This window comes from Chelonoidis abingdonii, chromosome 3 (assembly GCF_003597395.2).
Source record: "Chelonoidis abingdonii isolate Lonesome George chromosome 3, CheloAbing_2.0, whole genome shotgun sequence".
Classification (NCBI taxonomy): Eukaryota; Metazoa; Chordata; order Testudines; family Testudinidae; genus Chelonoidis; species Chelonoidis abingdonii.
The window spans coordinates 160,723,032-160,738,660 of record NC_133771.1 but is presented as its reverse complement, the minus strand read 5'-3'; the positions used below and the strand labels follow the sequence as shown (position 1 = coordinate 160,738,660).

Sequence of the window (15,629 nt, the reverse complement as noted above, 5' to 3'; positions counted from 1 at the left end):
TGTTTCTGCATGTAAATAGCTTTGTTTCTGTTAGTTGGTAAAAGTGCTCCTCCCCAGCCCCAGTTGTGTTCTTATCCCAGTCAATAAAGATCACTCATTGTTTAAGTTTACCAGTTTGTCTGGTCTCGCGGTTCTTTCCTCACTGGATCAAAAAGAACTTAACCGAACCCAACCTTTTTGGGTCCGGACAAAAACAAACATAAATTGTTTGATAAAATAATAACAAAGAGGATTCCAAGTATATTTCCCTGATAAGAGTGTCGCCTAGAACCCCTCCTGGAATGGTTCAGCTATACGGTTATTAAACATTAGAGGAAACGTACAAAGCAAAAACTAAAATGAGGTGAAGCACAGGTTTCTGCGCTTATTCCTACATCTATACTGTGAAGGAGGTTCAGCACAGGAAAGCATTTTTAACTCAGACTAACTTTTAAACCATTCTTATGCCTCTCTACAAACTTCTTTTATTACTTCCTGGTTCAGTGAAGATTATTCTGGGGAATCATAAATATCATATATTACATGGATCACACCAAGAACTCTAGTATGAAGTTTTAGTCTCGGATACCTTCAGTGAACCAGGAAGTACCAAGTTTTTACAGATGGAAAAGACGAATAATAAAAATGTCAGATAAAAACAAGCAAACAAATGTATTTGCGTTCAAGGCTCTCTCCTTCAGCCTGATTAGTTATTGTTATCTTGATTTCAGTATCTAAAATATTTTAAAGTATATTGTTAAGCTGGAAATATTATCCGGTAATATATTTACCAACTGAAGTAGTCGCTTTTGTTAAAATACTCATAAAAGCTCTTTTTTGAAAATAATGTAAAATGTACTTTAATAGGAAAAGTCCATCACACAGCTGATTATGTATGATATGCTGTATCTGAAGCAGATTAACATGTACCTACATATTTTTATAATTGTTTTAAAGAAGGGCTCCATTAATTATTTATTATTATTATTATTATTCTTTTGTCCTTCTATTATGGCAGTGTCCAAAGACATAAACAAGTTTGAGGCCCCATTGTTCTAGACTCTGTACAAACACAAAAAAGCAGAAAGTATCAGAGGGGTAGCCGTGTTAGTCTGGATCTGTAAAAGCAGCAAAGAATCCTGTGGCACCTTATAGACTAACAGACGTTTTGGAGCATGAGCTTTCGTGGGTGAATACCCACTTCATCAGATTTAAAAAAGCAGAAACTATCTCTGCCCCAAAGAATTTATAATCTAAGAAATTAATGTGTGTTATATTTATATTTTGAGATTACTGATGTCAAAATAGTACTTATTTTAGGTCAAAGGTAAGGATATTGGTACAGAGACTCTGGACTCTTGGGTTAGGCATAGTCCTAAGGTAAGGGAGGCAAAAGTGGAAATGCAATGCCTTTGTGGCATTAGGATCCTGGGGCTGGCCAGAAACCAGATTGGTTCCTGGAGTAAATTAGAGCCACCTGAAGTTTGCTTAAAATTATATCAAGTTGCCCTCCCATCTTTCCGCCCATCCATTCCAGCAGCCAAAGCACATCATACAAGCATGTGTTTATATTTATATACTGATCTTACTGAACCCATCCTGCTCTCTTTTAACAGACCCTAAGTAATTTTCATATCTGGATAGAGTCAGAAGACGTGCCTGCTCCAGTTCCAGACTCACAATGACAAACGCTGAGTTGTGCACAAAATTGCTACAAAATACCTATGTGTTAAACCATTTGGATACTGAGACAGAGGCATGGATACTACTGCAGACGGACACTCCATTTTCACAGTATTCTGCGAGCTATTCCTTGGTATCTGAGATACATGCTTGCTCTGTTCTGCCACTTGCCCATCTCAGAGTAAATTTACCCTTTGTACTTATACACACACATCAGCTCAGGGTGTGGAGGAATTATGTGCACAACGCCCAGTAATGATAGGTTGAAAATGTACTCCAATCAACTATAATGTCAAAACGAACGTCCTGACTCTGAGGTCCTGTCTACATGCAGACATTTATTGGCATAATTATACTGGTATAATTCCCTGTGAGGACACTCATACTGAAATACGAGCGTCCACATGGGGCGCTATACTGGTATAATTACAAGATATACTTATACCAATATAATTATACCAGTAAATATCCCCAGGTAGACAAGATCTGAGATTTGGTAGCATGAAGAATATGCCCAAAGGCTATGCACCCCCACATTTCTCAAGAATTGCAGTTACTCACTGAAGATATATCAAATTAATTTTCATTTTTATAAACGGTTAACAAACCAATCCTGAGTTGTGTCTTCCCCAACTAGTTTACATGAACAATGATTAGCCTATTGGTCATTCAGTAACTGATCATTTTACTGATTCGCTATTTGTGGCATGTGATTAATCACTTAGGAAATATATTGCTTCATGTCCAAATACCTTGGGTATGCAAATAGGACTGTTTGTACAAACAACAGGCATTCATCAAACTTTCATGTGAACAAAAACCCTTTCATGCAGATATTTCCAAATAATGAATATAAAGAGGCACAAATATGGTTGCACCAGACAGCCAATTTGAATTTGAACAAATGTTTACCAACTGTTTTTGCAGTTTAACAGCTCTAGTTAATTGCTCATAACTTTGAGAAACATTCATCTTTGGGTTGAAATTGTCCATGCTTGGACTTTGCCTGAAGATGAATTTTTAATGATAGTTTGATTGAGGACTAGAAAAGGCAAGACAGGGAAGAAACCTCACATTGGCTGGACGAAATCATCTACAACACATATCTTCATCTATAATTCTCTGACCTACTGTCCCTACACTTAAAAAAATTTTGAGACAACTCAAATGCAACTATAACATGCCAAGCCATCCTCAGGTGCTCGCTCATGCAAGAATGTGCTCTGCTGGTGGCTGGCCTCAGTTCCCCACCTTTCAGGGTCCCTCCAAACACTTCATCAGCATTTTCTTCGGCTGAAAATACCTTGGTCATGGGGTAATTTACTATTATACACATCTCAACGGCATAAACTAAAGTCCCATATTGTAACACAACATATCTCTTTTGCCTTTTGTCACTTTCAACTCTTCAGTTCCTAATCTTCCTTCAAACTGAGAGGACACTGGCTTATACCCATCATCCTCTAATAGAGTTCAAAGGCTCAAATGACACAATAATGCAAATGTCTGTCTGTCTTGCGTCCTTCATATCTGAGCTCCCCAACCCTTGTATGGGAAGGTGGCCATAAGGCTGCTCACCTGGCCTTCCTTCAACCCAGCACTCACTAAGATTGGCAGGAAACATCCACTTTATCACTCTGCAGGCCCTTGGTTCCTTCAGCCGTGGTCCTCTCCAGTTCTCTGCCCCTTATACAGGACGATGACCACAGGGGCACTACAGGGCCTCCCTCTGAGCCTGGGGTCTCCACACCTCCCTGCTTCTGGCCTGTTTTTTCTCCTTGTCTCCCAAGCCACATTCTATATCTCCTGCCCCAGGTGCCACCCCACTAACTAATCAGGTTTAGCCAGGATGCACTTGTTCATTCATAGGAAAACAGATTCCTCTCCATTAAAGAGTGATGGTAACTCCGTTATGTGAGTCTGTTATTTGTTTGCAGAATGCAAAAAAGTCCTGCCATGGTTAATTTAAATAAAAAATGTTTCATTAAAAACATTTAATGTGTGATAAAAGATAAATGAGAGCACAACACTCTTAATAACTGGGTGGGTAATCCTGAACTTGGCACAAATATCTCAATGGCAATTAAACCAACAAGCTGTGTCTGGTTGTTTGTCAATTTCTGACAGTGTTCCATGCTCAAGTTCCACACAACTGCTATCACTTGATTACTATCTGATAACACTATATATCAATATATGTATTAAGATGCACGGAAAATATAATTATCTACGGAGATCTACTTTTCTATTGACAGAACTGCTGTACCAGATTTAATACATATTTTAACAAATAAGCTTGAACACACAAGACATTAATACTGACTGTAACCTCAAACTGTGAGAACAGAGAAAAGGATATTGGAAAAAGTAACCAGCAAGATATTTTTTTTTAAATGGGCTTGTGCCCTTATTTGCTTATTAATGATGCATTAAGGTAAGTGCTAAAGATCTTTCCCATTGAAAGAAAGATAACCAGGTTCCCTCCTCTACCTACTACCACTTTTTTTCTCTCTCAAAGAATATCAAAAAATCAAGTATGTACCTTTTTTGGTTTTAGTGAAATACTTGTTGGATGTAACTGAGACCTTTGCTTTTTCACCCATTCATTGAAAGGGAGATATTGAATCTTTAAGAAAGATACCCTTTCACACAAACATTAACACAAACAACAACAAAAACGAGTTTTAAAAAGTCTAAAAATTCCTTCCCCTCTCAAGTGTTCATCTTTGGTCTTTTGTGAAATACATCTGTTAGTTCTCCAGTTGTTCACAGAGTTCCAGGGCAGACAAGACCTAAATTTCTAATGTAAAACCCTAGCAGAATTTCTCATTTAGACCTGGCTTTTAGGACTTGTTTGTATATAATAAAGAAGCCTTAAAAAAGGAAAAACTTATTTTCTCCCTTTGCAGTTCACACTTCAATAGTTTAGGTTCACAGTTCTCCTACATTAAGAAAGCCCTACTCTAGTGGTGAACGTTCCCTGGATTATCTACCTGATCTATCTTTCCATTTTCTTAATTCATCACTCTTGCCAAGAAATAAAAAAAGAAAAAAGAACAAAAGCATATCCTGTGGTATTTTACCCTCTACTACTGCAGAAGGAAAACTGATCTATCAGCAGTGCGTTCAAGCTAACAAATCCCAAAACTATGATTTACATCATTATTCTGTGATGATTTTGATAAACAAGGAAACAAACAAAACTCTGACTAGATGGTTTGTGGAAGAGAAATAAATCAGTGTATGACAAATGGAACAGGACTTAACTGTAAGAAATATTTTTTTTATTTATCAAAACAGTAAAGAAAGGACATTTTAAAATGTCCAATAGAAATTCCACAGGTTTTATTTTTCACATTAATACCTGGTGTTTAACTATTATGTTATACCTTTGGGTCTATAAAACAAAATGTAATTGTGTTAAACGATACAGTGTGGTAAACAAAGGGTACTAATCTGACACCTTCAACCTGTCTCAAGCATTGGCTCTCTACTCTACTAAAGGTCTGTGGAGGAAGTCACACCACCAGCATAGTGCATATTATGTCTTCATATGAAGCAGAAATGATGGTCAGTGTATGCCATCCAGTAAAGTAACATTCTGAATTTACCACCTTACACTGGCTATTGGAGACATATCCTACTGTAGAAGGAATTTAGTAAAATGCCTTTGCAGTGGCCAGCATCTTGAATTTTCATTTTTTAAGCAAAGCAAGATAGAGGGCAGTAGAGCAGGAAGAAGCCTGGAATTTGTATTTTTAAACAAACATATGTTAGCAAAAAACTAAATTATATTGTAACAGATTATGATTCCATCTGGTGACACAGTGATGCCATGAAATCATGTCATAACCAGAAACCCCAGACGGAATTTGTCTCTTCAGATATTGGTGGGAATACATCATTCTTCAATGCTGATTGTTGTCTCAAAAGGGGCAATATTTGTTTTAATTCCTTGTCAATATTTGCACTCAGCTCTGGAAGAGTGGGAAACTCCTCGAGAGCCAGTATGGTTGAAATTTTCTAACCCTGAAAGAACACAAGCTATGAAACTGCTATGGACTAAGCTGCACCAAAAGAACCTGTTGAAACAGTCTGTTTTTTCCCCTTCTTACACAAGAATAAGAACAGTTACTTACTCTTTAGTAACTGAAATTCTTCAAGGTGGTGTAGTCAGTGAAGAGCACATTTTATGTGCACATGCACTTCATGCATGCAAGACAGGAATATTTTGAATAGTTGTGTCTGTTGGGGCCATGCATTTACCTTGTTGTGCCTCTTTATGGACCAGTGTGAGGGCATAAGGGGAGGAGCAGCCACAACTCCCCCTTAGTTCCCTTGCATTTCAAAACCCACGTTAGCTGAGGACTCCAAAAGTGGGGATGGAGGGTTGGTCCTATATCCACACTGACAACAACTTGAAGACCCACGGTGACTGTAGAGTAAGTAACCATGTTTTCTTCTTTAAGTACATGTCAGTGTGGATCCCACCAAGGTGACTGGCAAGTATTACTCCTCTGGATGGTGGGATAAGGAGTGTCAGCTGCATCCCTTGAACAGTGATTGTAATACTCTTCTCTTAAATTTAGCATCTCCCCAGGTGGCTAAGTCCAATGCATAATATTTGACAGTGGTCAGTGGTTTACTCTATACAGATGCCTTGCAGATTTTGGATATTGACACATTTCTAAGGCAAGCAAAGGATGCCATTTGAGCTTTGAGATCTGGCGGGAGAGAGGTACACTAGCCAACTGATAACACGCCAAGATACACTGTGTTATCCACTTAGATACCTTCTGTGATGAAATGTCCTAACTCTTAGCCCTGGTCTACACTATGGGGTAAGGTCGAATTTAGCCATGTTAGGTCGATTTTAAAATGAATGTGTCTACACAACCAACCCCGTTCCGCTGACCTAAAGGGCTCTTAAAATTGACTTCTGTACTCCTCCCCAGTGAGGGGAGTAGCGCTAAAATCGACCTTGCTGGGTCGAATCTGGGGTAGTGCAGATGCAATTCGATGGTATTGGCTTACCGGAGCTATCCCAGAGTGCTCCAGTGTGACTGCTCTGGACAGCGTTTTTGTTTCCCTTTTGGTCAGCATGGCGAGCTCAGCAGCACAGGTGACCACACAGTCCCCCCAGAATCACAAACGAGCTCCAGCATGGACCAAAAGGGAGACACTGGATCTGATTGCTGTATGGGGAGAAGAATCTGTGTGGGTCGAACTCCGATCAAAAAGAAGAAATGCTAATATATATGCCAAAATTGCACAGGGTGTGGTGGAAAGAGGCTACAACAGGGACACACAGCACTGCCGCATGAAAGTTAAGGAGCTCAGGCAAGCCTACCAAAAGATAAAGGAGGCAAATGGTTGCTCCGGGTCAGAGCCCCATACATGTCGCTTGTATGATCAGTTGCATGGCATTCTAGGGCACGGACTCTACCACTACCCCACCATTGTCCGTGGACACCTGCAAGGGGGGAGTCTCACGCAACAGGGAAGATGATTTTATGGATGAGGAAGAGGAGGAAGAGAATGCGCAGCAGGCAAGCGGTGAATCCATTCTCCCTGGCAGCCAGGACCTTTTCATCACCCTGGAACCAATACCCTCCCAAGGCGGGATCCTCAAACCTGATGCTGGAGAAGGCACCTCTGGTGAGGGCACAGTTGTAACTACAATACAGAGTTTAAAAGCAATAGTGTTTAATGTTTGATTTGCCCTGAAGAATTGGGATGCATTTGCGGCCAGTACAGCTACTGGAAAAGTCTGTTACCATGTCTGGGGATGGAGCGGAAATCCTCCAGGGACATCTCCATGAAGCTCTCCTGGAAGAACTCTGCAGAAAGTTTCTAGGGAGGGCTGCCTTATTTCATCCTCCACGGTAGGGCACTCTACCAGCCAAGCAAGTAGTCTGGAATCGTTGAAGCACAAAGCATGGCAGTGAATGGTCCTGGGTTTTGGTTGCATTCAAGCAACATTTGGTCTATATATTTCTGTGTTAGCCTCAGGAGAGTGATATCATTCATGGAGACCTGGTTGAAATAGGGGAATTTTTGTAAGGGAATAGTAAAAGGACCTCATTCATGCTGGGCTGTTCATGCTTGGCTAAAAGGGATCATCCTGGAGAACAGCCACGTGGGGGGGGGGGGGGGGGAGGAGAAGGTGTGTGCTGCACATCCACCTGAAAACCGCAGCCCCTCCTTTTAAATGCGAAACCCAGCCAGCATTGCTTGCTATGGGAAAGGAGGGCGCTGCAGTTTGAAACCATTCCCACACGTTATGAAGGCATAAGAAGCCAACCTCGCGTACCCCTTGGCTTACCATGACTGCCTGGAAACCAAATTCTGTTGCCCTGCCGTGTGTGATGTGTCACCATACCGGCAGGCGCTCAATAAAAAAGGCAAAATATGATCTTGTACCTAAAGCACATGCTATCTGCTGTGAATTGCTTGCTTCACTGTGAAAGAGTCTCCCTTTTGTTTTCAGAAATGTATCATCTTAAATTTTACTCTCCCTTTTTATCCCACCGCAGGTGCAAATATGTCTATGGTCCCCCTATCATCTCTGTCTCTGAGGTTATCATAGATTAGAAGGCGAAAAAAATGCACTCGCGATGACATGTTTTCGAGCTCATGCAGTCGTTCCCCACTGATAGGGCATAGCTGAATGCTTGGAGGCATTCAGTGGCAGAGGCCAGGAAAGCATTAAGTGAGCATGATGAGCAGAGGCAGGAGGTGATACTGAGGCTAATGGGGGAGCAAATGGACATGATGAGGTATCTGGTGGAGCTGCAGAAAAGCCAACAAGAGAACAGACCCTCCCCTGCATCCACTGTATATCTGCCTGGCCTCCTCCCCAAGTTCATTATCCTCCTCACACAGACGCCAAAGAACGTGAGGGGAGGGGGAAGGAAACTCTGGGCACCCAGCCACTCCACTCCAGAGGATGGTCCAAGCAAAAGAAGGCTGTCATTCAAACAGTTTTGATTTGTAGTGTGGCTACAATAAGCAATGTGACCTTGTCCTTCCCTCCTCTCCCACCCCACCTGAGCTACCATGTCAGTTACCTCACTTTTTTTTTTAATTAATAAAGAAAGAATGCATGGTTTCAAAACAATAGTTACTTTATTTCCTTTGCCAGCTGCAATCGAAGGGGGGAGGGTGGTTGGCTTACAGGGAATTAAAATCAACAAAGGGGGTGGGTTTGTATCAACGAGAAACACACACAACTGTCATGCCGTAGCCTGGCCAGTCACGAAACTGGTTTTCAAGGCCTCTCTGAGGCACAGCACGCCTAGCTGTGCTCTTCTAATTGCCCTGGTGTCTGGTTGCTCAAAATCAGCCGCCAGTTCCTTTGCCTCAACTTCCCACCCCGCCATAAACATCTCCTCTTTACTCTCACAGATATTATGGACACACAGCAAGCAGCAATAAAAATGGGAATGTTGGTTAGTCAGCAAAAAGTGTCAGCGATCTTTTAAATGTCCAAAGGCACATTCTACCACCATTCTGCACTTTCTGGTCTGGGAAGTAAATCCCTTCTTACAGCTGCTCAAACAGCCCAGAGTTCCTAAAGATGCAAGTGTTATGCATCTTTCCCGGTCATCCCACGCTAATGTCGGTGAAACGTCCCCTGTGATCCACTAGTGCTTGCAGCACCATTGAGAAGTACCCCTTGCGGTTTACGTACTGGATGGCTACGTGGTCCAGTGTCAAGATAGGGATATGCGTTCTGTCTATCACCTTACTACAGTTAGGGAACGCCATTGCAGCAAAGCCATCCACTATGACCTCCACATTTCCCCAAGTCATTACCCTTGATAACAGAATGTCAGTGCCTGCATTGGCTACTTGAATCACAGCAGTCCCCACAGTAGATTTTCCCACTCCAAACTGATTCCCGACTGACCAGTAGCAGTCGGGCGTTGCAAGCTTCCACAGGGCTATCGCCACTCGCTTCTCAATTGTCAGGGCAATTCTCATCTTGGTATTCCTGCGCTTCAGGATGGGGGAAAATCAACTCACAATGTTCAAGGAAAGTGGCCATATGCATATGAAAGTTTCACAGCCACTGTGAATAATCCAATACCTGCAAAACTATGCGGTCCCACCAGTCTGTGCTTGTTTGCCGGGTCCAGAATCGGCGTTCCACTGTATTAACCAGCTCCACTGCCGCCATGATGTCCCAATTGTCACAGCCCGTGCTTTCAGGAACATCTGTGTCCATGTCCTCCTCACAATTGTCCTCGTGCTGGTGTCTCTTAGCCAGGTTCTGCATATACTGCAGGATAATGCATGAGGTGTTAACAATGCTCACAACAGCAGCGGTGAGCTGAGTGGGCTCCACGCTTGCCATGCTATGGTATCTGCACAGGTAACCCAGGAAAAAAGGTGCAAAATGATTGTCTGCCGTTGCTTTCATGGAGGGAGGGGAGACTGACGGCATGTATCCAAAACCACCCGCAACAATGTTTTTGCCCCATCAGGCATTGGGAACTGAACCCCAATGGGCAGCAGAGACTGTGAGAACTGTGGGATAGCTATCCATAGTGCACTGCTCCGTGAGTTGATGCTAGCCACGGTACTGAGGACGCACTCCGCCAACTTAATGCACTTAGTGGGGCCATACACAATTGACTGTATAAAATCGATTTCTAAAGATCGACTTCTATAAAATTGACCTAATTTCGTAGTGTAGACATACCCTAAGAATGGATAGATATAGACAGAAATAAACAAGAAGACAGAGTGAATGGTTTGGTTCTGTGAATATAGTAGAGTATGGCTCTGGAAACATCCAGCATGGTAACTACTTCTCTCCTGATGTAGAGTGGGGCCTTGAAAAGACAGATACAATAACAGATTCAGATAGAATTCTGACCAACCTTGTCCCCATGAAATGTTGTGTAAGGAGGGTCAGCCACAAGTGCTTGGAGCTCACTCATTCTCCTGTGTGAACTGATACCAACTAGGAAGACCATCTTCTGAGTGAGATAAGTAAGAAGCATTCTGAAAGAGGATAAAAAGACCCCCCCCCCCAGAATATCAAAAAGATGATACTGAGGTCCCAGGAAAGAGCAGGTTCTCTGACAGGCTCTTGAGGAACTTTGATACTGTTGGGGGAAAGACAACATAACATGTCTGTACAGGAGCATGGCAGGTTGAGACTGCTGGGAGGTGGACCTTGATAGAGCCAAGAACCATTCTTAAACTTGTAGAGATGGAATGGAGGCAAACATTACCATTTTGAAGCTGAGACAGAACACATTTGTTCAGTTTCTTCAGCTCTAGGATAAGACAAAGATTCCCTTTCTCTTTGGGAATAAGGAAATATTAGGAGTTGAAGCCTCTTCACCATACTTCAGAAGTACTTCCTCTATGGCTCCTAGATGAAGCAACAAGGCCAGTACCTTCTTTTTGCAACATGACCTCATGAAAAGAGACAAGGAAGTGTAAGCAGTAAGCAGTGGCAATGAATGGAATAGCCTTGGGAAACAATGTCCAACACCTACTTGTTGGTTGTGATGATAGACCACAGCGGAAAGGAGACTTCAGAAGGCACTAAATTGGTAAACAGGTACTAAATTGGCTGTGATGTGGCTCCCAACACTCCCATCATATCTGCTGATTTTGAGAGGTACCAAGGAGGAGGATGAGTAACTTTTGGAATATCAGGATCATTTCCTCAAGGGGTACTTGGACTGTCAACCTTGGGAGTAGGTCAGCAGTCTCTGCTTCTGCTGGAATTGGCATTTGTATGGATTTCAGCAAGGAGCTGGTGTGCAGATTCCTCAGGGCCATACTGTGATGTATGAGTCTTTAAGGGAATGGGGCACTTAATCCATTCTGCTGTTAAAAAGTCTCATCCCTTCAAAGAGAAGGTCCTCTATGGTAGATTGTACATCCTTTGGGATGCTGGACATTAACAGTAGTGAGACCTTCCTCATGTTGACTGCTGTGACTACTGACCTTGTAGTCATCTAAATGCATCCATAACTGCTTGAAACACTGCTCTGGTCAGCATCTGACCCTTTTATAGAATTTCTTTAATTTCCTCTCTATTCTCCAGAAAGAGACAGGTTATCGGACTGGGGATTACTTATTAAACAGGATCAAGAGGCCAGTCCCCAGAGCAGATCCAGAAGGATGTGTTAGCCACCTGGAACAAGGATGTGAGATATGGACCTGCGGCTCAAAAAAATCTTGATGGGAGCGGGGAAAAATCCACTGATTGTCCTTCATGTCAGGACAAAGGATTCTGCCATATTCCTGCTGGAACAGATCAAGGATGGCCATGCCAGGCTGCAGAAGGTATACAAATGAGTGGAGGCTCAAGTGATCTTCAGTGTAAATCTTCTGGTCCCTCAAAAAGGCTGAAGGTATAACAAAATAATGAAGATTAGGAAAAAGGGCCAGCTTGCTAAGAACCTGTCTTGGATCTGGCTTTTTCCCAAGCAGAACAGACATTGACTATATGTCAATCTGTGAGGGGGATGATGCAGTAATAGGATCGATAGAATTTGAACCATAGCAGCTTAGAATCTGCAATGAGTTCACCTTGATGTATAAAGAGTTGTAGGGGAAGGTTGCCAGAGAGAAGTAGAAGAAAGAAGAAAACTTTTTTTTTTCCTGGTGAGAGGGAAGATATTCAACTGGAAGAAGGGGAGAAGATGAAGTTCTTCAGAAATTCTCTATGAAATATAAGTTTTGAAGCTCGCAAGAATAGCTGGTAAGAAACCTGTTGGGTTATGTCTTGCTGACACAGGTGGTAAGAGATAATGGAGGGAAGGTTATAGCCACTCAGCACTTTATTCCCTCGCATGGGAGCAGACAGACACACAGGGCCCATGAGGAACCTGGTGAACACTGTTATTCAAGAGACTCCAGTCTTGCGCACATCAGGTGCATGAACACCTACATTGGGATCCACACCACATCACACCCACACACAAAAAGTAGTTCTTTGAACTTAGTTAATTCAAATGGAGATTTGAAAAGCACCTTATTAGTAATCTATAGTAGAAAGCCGTAATAGCTTCCAAAAAAACTCAGGGGGCAAAGAAAGAAAGGTCCAACCAAGGCTCCTGTTAAAAATTAAAATAATAAATTTAAAAAAGCTTAACTCATTGCTGTTAATTAGTGTGACCATTGACATGTTGTCGGTCTCATATAGTGTTCCCCAAATCTGGGACGCTGCTTGTGTGGGAAAAGGCCCTGGCCTGTTTGTTTACCTGCCATGTCCACAGGTCCGGCCTATTGCGGCTCCCACTGGCCGCGGTTCGCTGCTCCAGGCCAAAGGGGACTGTGGGAAGCAGCGTGGGACGAGGGATGTGCTGGATGTCACTTCCAGCAGCTCCCATTGGCCTGGAGCAGTGAACTGCGGCCAGTGGGAGCCGTGATCAGCCGGACCTGCGGATGCGGCAGGTAAACAAACCGGCCCGGCCTGCCACGGGCTTTCTCTACACAAGTGGTGTCCCAAGTTTGGGAAACACTGGTATAATAGTATAAAGCCTAACTTGATTCGAATTTAGTTGAAGAACAGCTCCAAGCCTATCAGTAACATAATAGCTGTTAACAGACTTCTCAGTTTCTTCTTTTTCTCATCCTTTATCCGCATGCACTTTCCAGACTTTTTAAAAAGTTGCCATAACTGATTTTATCCAACTTGACTCTTAACACATATTTTCTGCTCACTTTGTCACTAGCAACCTGTCTCTACTGCATGTGCATTTTAAAATCACTTCCCATGCCTTGAGAGTCTCATGAAAAAGGCTTTCCACTTTTTAATTTCAAGGGCTTTTAACTGGAGATAAAATACACATATGCAATGTCTGAAGCCAAAAAATAATGTACAAAAGCCTCAAGTCCAGCCTGACTTTTCTGTTGTTTTATGTACATTACGAAACAGAGTAATAGCTAGGTATCAGAAAACAGACATATCAGTGATAATGGAATAGATATAAATTCATACAACTGACAGAAATGTATCGTATATTTTCTCAGTGAGTGGGTCCTTAATCAGTGAAAAATGTATTAAAATCTAAAGCAAAGAAAACTTCACTCCTTCACTCCTTGCGCATTCTTACCTTTCAAGGTAAAGGATTCTCTCTCAACATCTTGAAATACACACACAAATTTATAAAGTATTATCACTGTTATCATTAATACATTTTTACTCTTATTGTTATAGTAAATGTATAGTATGGGGGGGGTTGTGAAAAGTTATTACTTCAAATAAGGAATCACCAAGCTGACAAGGTTGAGATACACTGGTTAGCCAGTAGCTGTGAAGTGTACTGTGTGTTTTAGCCACAAGTTAAAACTAACCCTCCCTGCAATTAAATAACAATTAATACATTTATCAGCATTATTTGTTAAGTACTGACAGTGTGTTGGCATTGTTTGAGACTTAAAGAAGAAATGATCCTTTTCCTGAGGAGCTTATAATTGAAATTGAAATAGACCAGACACAACATGATGAGAAATCCAGAGAATGTCCTATCATAGGGCCCAATCTTACAAAGTACTAGCAATGAATATGGAGACTTAATAAATAAAACTCAACAGCTAAGGGAGGAAATAGTTTGTGTACTTACTCCATATACACTATTTGAATTACAAGATTTTTAGGGGCTATAAATAACACACTAATCTTTATGTCATCATAAAGGCACACTTACTGCAAGGAAGTGACACTCATTCAAACAAACACACTACATCTAATACATTACTTTTCCTTTTCAACTGCACAGGCTTATGCTGGTATTTCTTCTGCAATGACATCACAAAAACATGACAGACCCATATGATCATGGGGTTTGATTACTCTAATTTCTGTAGTAGGGCTTCTTACAGTACAGATTTGTTGCTTGCAGTTCATTCACAAGGCAACAGTTCTTATTTAAGTGACCAGGGTTATAGCGTACCTGATCTGTGTTCTTTAACTAGGCTGCCTTTGAAGTTGCAAATTGACTAAACTGTCACTGTTTTCACATTTATGATATGAATAAATGCTTAATTTTATGTGCATGCATCCAACGAAGTGGGTATTCACCCACGAAAGCTCATGCTCCAATACGTCTGTTAGTATATAAGGTGCCACAGGACTCTTTGCTAATTTTATGTGATTATGATTCAAAACCTGCAATCCGCATGGAATTGCTCAATATTTAATGAAATTTTAAATGAAACCCCCAAATCAGATAAGAATCACCGTGGTTCCAGTTTCATTGAGAATGTTCGCATAACTCTAACATGGTGTTTTTTTACCTATATAAAAACATAACAGGGAAATAAACTATAAAAATCTTCAGCAAAATATCCATAGCCTTAATTCATAAGTTAAGAGGAGCTCCATAAAGCTACAGAAATTGGAAATAAAACTCCTGGGTACCTTCCCTTGCCAATGCATTGTTGTTTGCGACAGTGTATTCTTGAATGCTTTGTCTAGACTACTTTTAAATGATTCAATAGATGCAGCTTCTACCAGTTCCCTTGGGAACCAGTTCCACAGCTGTATACATTTCAGAGTTAGAAGATATTTCATCACATTAATCTACATCTTCCTTTGCACAATCTTATACCATTGTATGCTCTTCAGATATTTGCAGATGGTCATTTTGGGATTTTTAGCCTTAGGTATATATACATTTATGGGTAGATACATACATGCATATTCTTTTACAAATATAATTGACCTTTAGTTATCAAATGACGAACGTCTGTTTTATTCACATGTCAGGTTACTGAACCAAGTGGAACAACCCCTTTAGTCTATTCCTGTCTCATTTAAAGCCCACCTAACAAGTATTGCCAGGGTTTAACCCACATGGCAAAGCATCCATAGCAGATAAAGTGTAATCTGTCTACACCACAGAATTGCCTTCTATCATAACAGGCATTCCTCACTGTTTTTGAAATCTATACACATTCTCTCTACACTGTAGTGTTTTTATTGACTGGTC

At 41.4% G+C, this 15,629-nt stretch overlaps 1 protein-coding gene and 1 pseudogene across 6 annotated transcripts in view; one reads left to right on the top strand and one right to left on the bottom strand.

The window, feature by feature from the left end:
* Nucleotides 1–15,629, bottom strand: part of BABAM2 (BRISC and BRCA1 A complex member 2) — a 308,342-nt gene that overhangs the window by 142,517 nt on the left and 150,196 nt on the right. The window lies entirely within an intron of this gene.
* LOC142046603 (uncharacterized) overlaps nucleotides 6,764–15,629 on the top strand; it is a 48,396-nt pseudogene continuing 39,530 nt past the window's right edge.